This window comes from Pelodiscus sinensis, chromosome 19 (assembly GCF_052426305.1).
Source record: "Pelodiscus sinensis isolate ZL-2025 chromosome 19, ASM5242630v1, whole genome shotgun sequence".
NCBI lineage: Eukaryota > Metazoa > Chordata > Testudines > Trionychidae > Pelodiscus > Pelodiscus sinensis.
Window position 1 is genome coordinate 27,320,120 of NC_143070.1, and position 10,442 is coordinate 27,330,561.

Sequence of the window (10,442 nt, forward strand, 5' to 3'; positions counted from 1 at the left end):
GCCAGGAACCAGGTGTTCAAACTTCTGACGTCTTTCCTTCCTGTGGGTGGGCAGTGGGTCTGTTGGTTAGATTTGGAGGCTCCAGTCTTTGCTCTGTGAGGTCTGTGGGAGCTGGTGTTTGGTGGGACAGGCGGGGAAAGGAAGGGATTCTGGGAAGCAGGATTCCTGGGTTTCTTTTCTAGCCAGGCCACCTCTCCCCCCAGTGCCTTTAACTCCACATTGATCGTACTTATATTTCCGTAAATATTGTATTGGCATTTTTTGTTTGATTTGTTAAAATTGTGAAGCCAAAACAAAAAAGTAGTCAAGATAATGGTCTTCTGCTGAGATGTGTTTTAGTAGTTAAATTCCTGGACTGCCATTGCTCATTAAAAGTGCTGTCATGGGTGGGATTTGGGAAAATATTGCATTTTATTAACATCAGCAGAACTGACTTAAATGGGACCTGCAAGTTGTGAAGTCTTGCCTTAATCTTTGTATTCATGTCCATTACTATGAAAGAAGCTATTTGCAAAGTTGAGTAGCTCTGCATTAAGGGTTCTTATTGTTAGGCCCTAGAAAAATAGGCCTAGTGCAGTTATGCTAAAGCAAATGTAACAAAGGTTTCTGGGTAGTCCCTGGGTAGAACTGGAGATAGGTTCAAGCAGGGATGCACCCTACACGCACCCTACACGCACCCTACACGCTTGCTCAAGTTGGCAAAATGAGATAAGTAAGAAGCTGCATTTTTGTACCTGCTGTGATGAGGAACAGTTTGTTTTGAGAACTGATAAGGAGACTCCCTGTTTCTGCTCTTCCCGTTTGTTCCAAACTCCCTGTTTATGTTCTCCTTTGGCCATAACGAACTGTCTCCTTGTTGCCACCTGTCGTTTGGGCTGATAAGAAATTGCTGATGCATTATGAATTGCTTAAGGCCATGATGTATAGTTGGCCAGGTGTCCATGGATACTAAAAGTTTCTAACCGATAAAGGGGGGTGGGTTGCTTGGGCAAATAGTCTATGACGCGATGGAACTGTCTATATAAGCCTACCTGTTAATGAAATCGTGGCTGGTTCACTTTGGAGACGGGCCGCTCACTATTATAAGTGCGCACTATTCAATAAAGAGCTTGTGATTGGATCTTGCTGGTGTTGCCTGTCTCTTTGCGGTCAGACAACGAACAGAGGCCGTCCGGGTTCGAATCCCCGACATTATTAATGTAAAGGATCTCAAGCAATGTAAAGCCAGAGTGTGATGGAACTGGAAAGGAAAATGTTTCCCCTAGAAGGAAATTTTTCCAAGGGGATACTGGAAGTTGAACTAAGGGCCATTTGATTTGCAACCAACCACTCTACCTCTGAGCTACACCACACAAACATATGTAGCTTCAGCCAGTGTTGGGAAGTGGGCAGGGAATAAGTGGCTTTTGTAGCATGCACATCTCAGGGGATGTGTATATTTGGGGAAGGGTCCTGATTCTTGCGCAAGAGGGCCAGTGTAGACAGCTATGTTAATTTCTTGCACAAGAAAGCCCGATGGCTAAAATGGTCATCGGAGCTTCCTTGCGCAAGAGAGCATCTGCACTGACACGGATGCTTTTGCGCAAAAGCAAATGTTCTGCAAAAGAGTTTTTGCGTGAGAACGCTCCAGTGTAGCCATAGCCTTTCTGTTTGTAGCAACACTCTGCCCCTACTGCCTTTCTCTAACTCGTTTGGAGACTACACAGACTCCTTCTCTGTGCTTCTAGTTGAGTCCACAGGGTCTGGTGTCCACTTCAGAGGGTAGGTAAATGTGGATAAATCCCTGTAATATTATCACTCTCATATAACTTTGAATTAAGATCTTCTCCTTTTAGATATATCTCTGTTAGGTGTTCTTATAGAATCTCTGTAACATTTCTCCTATAACTTTGTATTAAGAGAAACTTCCTTTTTATATAGATAGACCTTGTAAGAAAAAATGTCTTTTGAACTCTCCCCCTTCCTTGATTGCCCTGTTGAAATGAATGAGGTGTGAATGGAGAATGAAAGGGGAGCACCTCTAGCAGCAGTTGCCAGGGTGGAGAGGGTCTGGGAGCCAGACCCAAGACAATACCTGTAAAGTGAGCTCATTAAGAGGACTGGACATACAGATGCCTTGGGAGTCCAGCAGCAAGTGCCTGCCCTTGGAAGAACTCTCTTTGAAGCAACATTAGGAAAGGCGAGGCGATGACTAACTGGCTGCATGAGAGGGATAAACAGGAGACATCTTGCAGAGGGACCCCGGGTTTTCGTCTTGTCAACATGGGAGCATTGATCCGGATCTGCAGAAACCTGCCTCCACCCCTCCCCCATCTAACTCACCTGGCTAGTGCAGTTAGGGGGAGCAACTTTTGGTAACAACAAGACAGTGTGTGCTTGTGTGTGTGTGAGTGTGTATGAGTGTGATGTATCATATGCATATGATAAATAGTGATTGATCTATGTATGGTCAATATATGTGGCGTGTTGCCTTATCCCCCTGAAAAAGATCTTCGGTGGTTCTTTTAAGCACAACATGGAAGTGACTCTGCCCTCCCCTCCTCTCTCCCCCTCCAGCCTCCTCTCCCCAACCCTGCTCCTGCGGATGGGTGGGGGCTGTGAGTTCCAGCGCTGCTGCCCTGCTGCCCTCAGGTTCTGCCCCCTGGAGCACTTGCAGGAGCTGAGCCAGCCCTGGGAGAGCAGCCCGGCCAGGGCCCAAGACTCCCAGCCCGAGGGGGCCCAAAGGAGCTAGGGCAGAGCCTGGCAGGGGCAGCAGGAGCCATGAGTGGGGAGGGAGGGTCCCAGCTCTGGCCAGACCCAGGGGCAATGCAGTGAGGGTGGGAGGTTTTCACTCTCCGTGGGCAGATGCTCCAGGCATGAGATGGTTTAGGAGGCATCTTGCCCAAAAGGTAACTCGGCCCCGTTTGTATAAGCACTGGACCTGAGCCATGTGCGGCCCCCAGGTACTGATGGGCCCTGCCCTGCTGCTGTCCTACCCCAGGGCCAGTGAGCCCCTATCTCCCCTTCCTCCCCCCCCCCCCCCCCAGGCTCCTGTCCTAGCTGCACAGAGAAAATTGCTCTGTATCTTGGAGAGAGTCAGAGACACATGGGGGCCTGGGGCTCTGTCCTGAGTGAAGAGAAGGTGCAAGGGGGGCCAGGCACCTTCCCATCTGCCTCTGGGCTCAGTGTCTCGGGGCTGGTAGGTCCTCTGGGCTTCCTCTGAACTTGGTGCCTTTGTGTGCCCTGGACTGAGCAGCCAAAGGACCATTCAGTCTTGGGCCTGGAGAGAGCTCCCCCCATTCCCACCACAGTCAGGGTGTCTTCCCCCTACACACGCACACACACCCAAACGTGGCAGCTCCGTCACGTTCATTCAGCCTGATCCGCCTGAGCGCACCCACATGAACCAGAAGAGCCAGGTTTGGTTCCACTCCCTTGTTTGCAGATATGTTCTGCCTGAATAGCCGATGGCCTTTTCCCTCCTGCACATTGGCGGCAGCTGCGGGGGGAGTTGGGAACAGCCATTGAGACCAGGAGCCGCTTACGGCCCATCCTCATGGCAGCCGGTTCCTGCAACTTGACCTCTCCATGCGCAGTTCTAGTGTCCAGGTAGCAATGTTGCTGAGTTGTCTCTGCCATAAGGACAGCCCCTGTTAGTGTGGGACACAGCACCCGAGCTCTGGCACAGGGGCCAAGGGCCAAGGGGAAAGCAGGGGGGACATGGCATCTCTGCTGATCCCAAAACAGGCTTGGAAAGTAAAACCAGCCTGCAACATGAGCAGTGGGAAAAGCAATGGTTCAGGCTGCCCGACAGCCCTACCCATTGTCTGACTGTGGAGGTACGGACACGCCACATGCCACGAACCAGGAAACTGCATGTTCCTTCACATACCTGCTTAGAGACACCTGACTGCAAACCACCAGCGTTGGGCATGTCTGGCTCACTGCCCAGAGAACCGGTCTGGGTGGTTTGCAAGGTATTGTATGGCAGTAGGGTGACCGTATTGCCTTGTGCTTGTTACCGGACACCTGGTAAAATTATTCATATTCAAGCCAGTTCAACAGCAAACAATTTTTGCAGAACAAATGTCAAAAACAGCCTCCAATTGACTTAGCCCTTATTAAAAAGCAATAAATGGATTTATTTTTATTTTCCTGCTTATCTGTAAGGCTTTAGCGTTCACACAGGGAGGCCTAACACAGGGATTCACAACCTTTTTATACTGGGGGCCGGCAAACCCATTCACAAACTTTTGGCAGACCAGTAGCATTTTATTTGCATATTTATTGTGCAAATGAATATTCAAATATGCAAATAAAATATTACTGGTCCAACAAAAGTTTGTGAATGTGTTTGCTGGTCCATGGGGGTATAAAAAGCCCCAAAGCCTCCAGGGCCAACCCTACCCCTAGAGCCCCTCATCCCTCCACTACCCCCACCAGCACCAGCCACTGACCCCAGAGTGCTCTGCACCCAACTCACCTCAGTACCCAGCCGCTCACCCTCAGAGTTCCCTAGTTCCAGCCCCCCCGCCCCAAACACCTCAGTGCCAGCCTTCTGTTTCCAGAGCCCCATAGAACCCAATTTCCCTAGGTCCCTTGTGCCAGCCCCCAATCCCTGTATTAGCCCTGTCCCCAGTGCCAGCCCTGCCCCCTAGTCCCCTCACTACTAGCCCCACCCCCAGAAGCTCCCAGGGCCAGCTCCCCATCCTGGATGTCACAGTACTTCTCAGTGTCAGCCCCCTGCCTCTTAGAGCCCCCAAGCACTAGCCCCGCCCCCAAGGCCCCCTGCCTGCCTCCCCCCGCCCCCACCTAGCCCTGCTGCTGCCTCCCAGCTGAGCACAGAGCACTCCCCTGCATGGCGGGAGGGCTGCATGAAGCCTGCAGTGTGCTGGGCCCCTGCCGAGCTAGGACTAGGGCCCTGGTGAGGCTGCCCCAGCAGGGACAGTCTCACCGCAGTCCCAGTTCCAGCCACGGTGCACCTGGTTGCTTGCCAGGCCACTCACCCTGCTGCCGGGTGGGGAACTCCGTGGGCAGGGTCCATTAGCAGCTGGGGGCGTGGCCTGGCCGTGTGCTGCAGCCTGGCAGGCAGGGGTTCACGGCCTGCCCTGTCTGTGGTTGGGAACCACTGGCATAACACACTCCACTGCTCCCACACACATGGGGAGAGGTGACACAACAGAGGGTGACGGACTGACCAGATCCTCCATGCACAGATCTCTCTGGCCTCCGTGTCTACCCAGGTCCCCCAGGCTAGACCCACCTCTCACAGGACCTGGTGTCACCTCAGCACAACATGTGGCGTGGGGGTGGGGTCATGCAGGGTCTCAGATCCCCTGCTCAGTTTCTGCCAGGGTTCACTCCAGAATACAGCCAGCAGCAGCTTTTCAAATGGTGTGGGCAGGGAGGGACAGGAGCTACTTCCAGCCATGTGGGAGAGGGGTAGGGGGTGCTGACCTGCCCTGTGTTTTTGCAGAGTTCATCTCTTCTTCTCTCCCCACCCCCCAGCTGGGAGCAGCTTGTCCCTTACTGCCCACACCGTGTCGAAAGGCAGCTCCCACCTACAGGCTGCTGCTGGCCACCGACATGACCCAGCCACCTCCACCCCCATGGCTACAGCGCTGGCAGGAAGCATTGACGCCCTAAGGATGCCAGAGGACGCTGTGAATGCCAAGACTTTAACAAGGGTCGGAAAGAGCTGGACACGTTCACGGAGGGTAGGTTCATCGACGGCTCCAAGCCAGGCTGGGCAGGTAGGGTGTCCCCGGCCTCTGTTTGGCAGATGCTGGGATTGTGCGACGGGGTCACGTGGGGATCCCTGTTCTGTTCATTCCCTCTGGGGCACCTGCACTGGCCACTGGGATGGACGGACCTTTGGGCTGCCCCAGTCTGGCTGTTCTTGTGCTCTTCAGGGTGCATTGAGCCCCAGGCACCTGACCCCAGGGCTTTCAGCAAACTAGGCCAGAGGTGTGGCTCAGTCAGGGAGGGTGCCTAGGGGAATGGAGTGGGGGTGTTGGAGCCTAGGCCCCTGTTCCAGGGGCCACTGTGGATCCTGCAGGTTGGGGCATGGACAGGCTGGAAATCATCCCCCATTGTCCTGCCACCCCAGAACTCGGGGGTGGGGGGCAGAGAGGCTTCCCCATGCCAGCGCCGAGTGGGGCTGTGACACAGCAGCACTCCGCTCCCCCTGGGCATCACCCTGCGCCGGAGGGTCTTGGGCTTCCCCAGGGTGCCGGCCGAGCCAGAGGCATGGGGGGAAGGAAGAAGCCTGCCAGCCAGGCTGTTGGTAGCTGAGTGCTCCAACCAGGGGTTGGTTGTCCGCACAGCACTGGGAGCCTGTGGGTAGATGGAGGAGCAGTGGGGGGGGGGGGGGGGCAGAAGGGGAAAAACAGAGAGGGCAGTGAGAGGGGGGCACGGAAAGGGCTGATGGGCGGCTGATTCGGCCGCTTTTCCAAAATAGCGTATTTCAAGAAAAAAATGGTGTTATTTCAAAAAGAAACCCTTCCTTCAAAATAACCCTTACTCCTTAAAAAATGAGGAGCGGCTGCTGATGGTGGTTATTTCAAAAGAAGGGTTTTTTCTTGAAATAACTATGTCTAAACAGTGTTTTTTATCTCAAAATAGTGTATTTTGAAAAAGCAGCCAGCCACCATTATGCAAATGAAGCAGGGGAAATTCAAATCCGCGCTTCATTTGCAATTTCGTTTGTCTGCATTTGCATTCCTCTCTCAAAAGAGGAATGCATTGTAGACATACCCTGAGTTACCAACCATAGGGCTGTTAGTGTCTACTTCTAACTAACTTGCACCGTTAGGCCACATCTTCACTCCAGAGAACATTGCCATTGTGGCAATTGATCTTCTGGAGTTTGATATAGTAAGACTAGTTAAGATTCGCTAAATCAAACTCAGAGGGAGCCCTCACCAGCATTTGGTACTCCTGCTCTTTGCTCCCATCTTACTCCCTCGGTGGGCATGCTGCCAAGCTCGTCTGACAGTAAAGCCGACTCCAGCTACATAAGGAGGGATGGTGGGAAGAGCAGACACATTGGCCAGGCACCTCCCTCACCTCCCTCTGTACCTAGCTGGTGCCTGGGCCAGCTTAGCCATGGGGATGCTGTCTGGGAATTTTCTCCCAGCTGCTCCATGTGTTGCCTTTTGCCCATCTCAAGGGAGGGGAGAGGAGAGTCACTCTCCATGGCTGCAGGAGCTGCAGAGCTTGCACCCTCAAGCTCTCTAGGTGCTGACACCCCCAGGGAATCACCAGGACGTGTGGCGCTGGCTCTCCTGTCCCAGCAATTGCAGTCAGAGCCCTGCCTTGCCAGTGCCAGGCACAGCAGCCTCTGCACCCGCTCCAGGCTTGTGGTTTCCTTCTTCTCAACGTTCCTCCCCAATCAGCCTTTTCCTGAACCATTAGTTCCATGGGTGGCCAGGGGAGGCCTCTTCTGTGTCCCAGAAGCACCTAGGAAAACACATGAGCTGTGTCTAGACTGGCAAGTTTTTCCGCAAAAGCAGCCTCTTTTGCACAAAAACTTGCCAGCAGTCTACACTGGCCACTTGATTTTGCGCAAAAGCACTGACTTCCTACTGTCTGAAATCAGTGCTTCTTGTGCAAATACTGTGCTGCTCTCGTTCGGGAAATGCTTTTGCGCAAAAGGGCCAGTGTAGACAGCTGAAAACTGTTTTGTGCAAAAAAGCCCTGATGGCGAAAATGGCGATCGGGGCTTTCTTGTGCAAAACCGCGTCTAGATTGGCACGGACACTTTTCCGCAAAAAGTACTTTTGCGAAGAGTGTCTGTGCCAATCAAGATGCTCTTTTCCGCAAATGCTTTTAACAGAAAAACTTTTCTGTTAAAAGCATTTGCAGAAAATCATGCCAGTCTAGACATAGCCAAGCAGAGACTACAGCAAATCACCACTGGAAGTTGAACCCAGGATCTCCTGTTTATTAGTCAGGTGCTTTAGCCAAGTAAGCCATGGTGCCCTCCTGAAAAGCCTCTGTAAAACTGTTCTACTTTATGGCCTCAGACAACACCTTTGCATTCCAAAGCACAACCATTTCCCTCTAGCCCTGACAGTCTCTGTCCCCCTGGGCACAGAAGGCTACAGCTCAAAGGGCAGAGGCTCTAACATGCCTAAGCCTTTAGCTATCATCTTTGAAAAATCATGGAAGACAGGGGAGATTCCAGAAGACTGGAAAAGGGCAAATATTGTGCCCATCCATAAAAAGGGGAATAAGAACAACCCAGGAAACTATAGACAGGTCAGTTTAACGTCTGTCCCAGGGAAGATAATGGAGCAGGTAATTAAGGAAATCATATGCAAACACTTGGAAGGTAATAAAGTGATAGGGAATAGCCAGCATGGGTTTGTGAAGAACAAGTCATGCCAAACTAATCTGATAGCTTTCTTTGATAGGATAATGAGCCTTGTGGATAAGGGAGAAGCGGTGGATGTCATATACCTAGACTTTAGTAAGGCATTTGATACGGTCTCGCATGATATTCTTATTGATAAACTAGGCAAATATAACTTAGATAGGGCCACGATGATTCTATGATTCTATGCAAATCTCCGCCAGCCGCTAGGACTGTAGAGTTGCCATATGAGGTTTGGCAGGGTTGGTGGGAGGGAGAAGTGCAACAAACATTGATCCTCTGGATTGTAAACCCCCTTAAGTTTTACAATCCACTGTAGGTTTTACAATCTACACTCCCCTGCATCAATTTTATCCTAGTGGGGCTGGACCCAGCTCCTGCCCCTGCTGCTTCCCCTGGCCCTGCTCACAGCTCTGTGACTCCCCCATCACTCCCCAGCCCCACCCCCACCCCCAGATCCTACTTTGCATCTCTTCATCCTTCCACTCAGCATCCCCCTGTCCCAGATCTGCCCCCCCCCAGCCCTGCTCCCCCCTGGGAGGCTGGTTTGCACAGAGCCCATGGGGCGGGGACGTGGCCAGGAAGCTCCTGGTCTGACAGAAGCACCAAGGAGCAGGGGTTTGGTGCTTTTTCCCCTCAAGCAGTAGGGCTGAGTGGCTAAGGCCTCAGGTGTCTGTGCTGGAGACCCTGGTTCCAATCCTCCCTGTGACACTGTGCAGCTTCCTTTCATTTCTGAGTAGAACAGGCTGCAGAGGAGCCCAATGCTGGATTGTCCCTGGGGCTGGGAATGTGAAGTCATAGAACTGGGAAGGGCCTGCAGATACAAACAGTCTCAGTGGGGGTGAGTGGAGGGCAGCTGCAGGGAACCTGGGCTGAGGGATCCGTCTCTCCAGCCTCCCCCTCGTAGCTCTCGAATGCCACCACTTCCTCTGCCCCCAAATAACTGCCTGTCGCATGTGTCTAACTGGTGTGACTGCAATTCTCAGGCAACATGTTCCCCAACAAAACCCCCACCAGCAGTGACACCCCCTACCTGAGCCCAGCCATCAGCGCTGACAGCATCTGGCTGTCAAGGAGAAGCAAAACAGGTTGGAAGGAAGCTCACAGCCATGTCAATAGTTTGCTTGTCAATAGTTTGCTTTGTACCAGGGTGACCACGTGTCTCAGTGCGGGGTAAGTGCAGCCAAGGACAGCGTTGTATCCGGCTGCTGGTGAAGGTACCAGCTGCTTCTCCAGAAGCACCTTTCCCAGTACAGGTGCTGCTCCCCAGATTCCCTAAGGGATTCAGTCTCTTGCTGCCCCCGAGTCCTGGCTGCAGGTCCCAGGCACAGGAAACAGCAGTGAATAGGCACATGACTGACACTGCAAATCTCCAGCCCCCTGTTCTGCAGCCTGGCAAGGAGCAGCGATGCCTGTCCCCGAGAGACAATAATTCCAGCTCCTGGAACCCAGCTGCAGGACACATGAGTTCCCCAGTACAGGGCATTAAAGATCTTCACCATGGTACCCAGCTGTAGGGCAGCCCCATGCAACCAGCCACCTCCCTGCCAAGCTCCTGTCTCAACATGGCTGGGCCCAGGGGCTGCTCCCCAGACTCTCCCAGGACCCCTTGTCTGTCCTCAGAGCCCCAGCACCAGCTGCCCTCACACCCAACTGTCTCTTGCATAAGCCAGTGTGCATGAGAGTCAGGGAGACTGTGCAGGGAACAGACACAGCAACCGCCAGGCTAAGCACACGGGTGACAACTGCTCTCTGGGCCAGCGCACCCAGGACTGAATTTAGAGACCCCTACGCCGCAAAGCACAGGCCACCATGCCACAGTTCATGATAAATATTCACCACTTTAGAACAGTATCAGCTGCACACACTCACCAGTGGGTTACAGGGGCACTAGAGAGACAAGGGAGTTAAAGAGCTGAAGGGCCAGGTAGGGAAGAGGCAATAAGAGTCCGTAGCTGTGATTGTCGCCCTTCGTCCCAGACTGCTCCATTACATCCCCATGCCAGGCAGTGAAACCTCCAGTCACTTGTTACCCCTTTCTCACTGAGTGTTCAGCCCAAAGCTTGTGGCCTGGCAGATGTTTCAG